The sequence below is a fragment of the Lathyrus oleraceus genome, chromosome 5 (genome assembly GCF_024323335.1).
Source record: "Lathyrus oleraceus cultivar Zhongwan6 chromosome 5, CAAS_Psat_ZW6_1.0, whole genome shotgun sequence".
Taxonomy (NCBI): Eukaryota; Viridiplantae; Streptophyta; class Magnoliopsida; order Fabales; family Fabaceae; genus Lathyrus; species Lathyrus oleraceus.
The window spans coordinates 418688803-418690875 of record NC_066583.1 but is presented as its reverse complement, the minus strand read 5'-3'; the positions used below and the strand labels follow the sequence as shown (position 1 = coordinate 418690875).

At 40.3% G+C, this 2073-nt stretch overlaps 1 non-coding gene across 1 annotated transcript; it reads left to right on the top strand.

Annotated features, from left to right (window-relative positions):
* The first annotated feature begins 1966 nt into the window (after positions 1 to 1966).
* On the top strand, positions 1967 to 2073 carry LOC127090109 (small nucleolar RNA R71). Its single transcript, XR_007791641.1, has one exon. It is a non-coding gene; the product is annotated as a small nucleolar RNA R71 (small nucleolar RNA).

The window sequence follows — 2073 nt, the reverse complement described above, 5'->3', positions numbered from 1 at the left end:
AAAAGCCAAAAAGAACTAACTCATTCAAATCATTTTAGGCCTTTGCGTCTTCCAAACTTAAATTTTGTTAAAACCAACACACTCATTTTGAAATTTATAGCACGAACTACGAGGTTTTGATCCCTCATTCTTATGTTGGTATGTAGGCACAAGACCAAAGGTCTTGTCAAACACAAAAATATAATTAACAAATTCTTTTCTCATCCCCCCATTCTATTTGCTTGTAAACATCACTTTATACCAGGTACATATGCACACAAAAAGGGCTCCCTAGGAGTACCTAGGACACTTTGGGTGCTAATACCTTCCCTCTGTGTAACCAACCCCTTACCTGTGATCTCTGATTTTTATTAGTTTTTATTTGAAAACTTCTTACTCATTGGGTTTTGTTCGTACTTTTCCCTTTTCCCTTGGAAACAATAAAAGCGCGGTGACGACTCTTGTTCAATTGATCTCTAGCTTGTCAATAGCTTAATGATCATGAATTTCCCGCTACAGTAGGAATATAGAATTGTCCTACAAGTACTGGGACATTCTCTAGTATACCAACAAGATATTTTATTTAGCGGTTAGCTAGTTGAACAGACATCTTGGTTGGTCTTAGTTCTCCCATGTTGAGCCTTTTACAGATGGTTAAGGGCATTACACTAATGATGGCTCTAAAGTCGCATAGAGCTTTGTCTATAACGAACTTTCCAATGACACAGGGTATGGAGAAACTACCTGGGTCTTTTAGTTTGGGAGGCATGTTGTTTTGGATTATTGCACTACACTCAGCAGTAAGTATAACTGTTTCGTTATCCTCAATCTTTTTCTTATTGGATAGGATCTCATTAAGAAACTTGGCATATGAGGGCATTTCTATGATGGCTTCTGTAAAGGGAATTGTAATATTCAGTTGCTTCAAAAGTTCAACAAATTTCTTAAATTGCCCTGCGGTTTTAGAATTTGTGAGTCTTTTAGGATACGGAATGGGTGGTTCATAAGGTGGTGGAGGCACATAAGGTTTTTCTTTCTCTTCGGCCTCTTGGGTATTATCTTCCTTCCCCTTCGATTCACTTACCTTCTCAGTTGTTGTTTTGTCAGGTTTTTGGCACATGGCAGGATTTTGGAGTCTTGGATCTACGGGTTCGTCTAGTTCTTTTCCACTTCTCAATATAACGGCATTTGCATGTCCTTTTGGATTAGGTTGTGGCTGTCCAGGAAATGTGCCAGTGGGAGCAGCAGTAGATGCTTGTTGTTGAGCCACTTGTGAAATCTGTGTTTCAAGCATTTTGTTATGGGTGGCTAAGGCGTCTACTTTGCTCGCTAATTGTTTAAGTTGCTCACTAGTATATATGTTTTGGTTCAAGAAGTCTTTGTTTGTTTGAGCTTAGGTAGCTATGAAGCTTTCCATCATTAATTCAAGGTTGGACTTCCTAGGCATGTTAGGATCATTAGTAGCTGGCTTTTGATATCCAGGTGGAACAACGGGTGCTTGCCCAGGAGCATACAAGGCGTTGTTGTTCTTGTACAAAAAGTTGGGATGGTTTTTCCAACCTGGGTTGTAGGTATTCGAATAAGGATTTCCTTGTGCATAATTTACTTGATAAGTGGGGACTCCTACTGATATCTGACATTCTGGTGCAGTGTGTCCAAGAATTCCACATAACTCGTAATTTGGAGTTACGGCAGCCACGGTGGCTGCGGGTGGTATGGTAAAGTTGTCTAACTTTTGAACAAGGGCATCTACCTTTGCATGGACGTGGTCAAGGCTAATGATTTCGTACATTCCACCTTTTGTTTGGGATTTTTCTACGGGAGTTATTTCACCTCCCAATTGGCAATGGTTTTGGGCCATGTTTTCAATGAGTTGATAGGCTTCGTTGTATGTGTCCATAAGTGCACGGCCGCGTAAGCGTCTACTGTCAGTCTTGTGTTATACAAAAGCCCATTGTAAAATGTGTGAATGATCACCCAGTCTTCGAGACCGTGATGTGGACATATCCTCATCATGTCTTTGTATCTCTCCCATGCATCATAGAGAGATTCTGCATCTTTTTGTCGAAATCCGTTGATTTGAGCTCTCAGCAT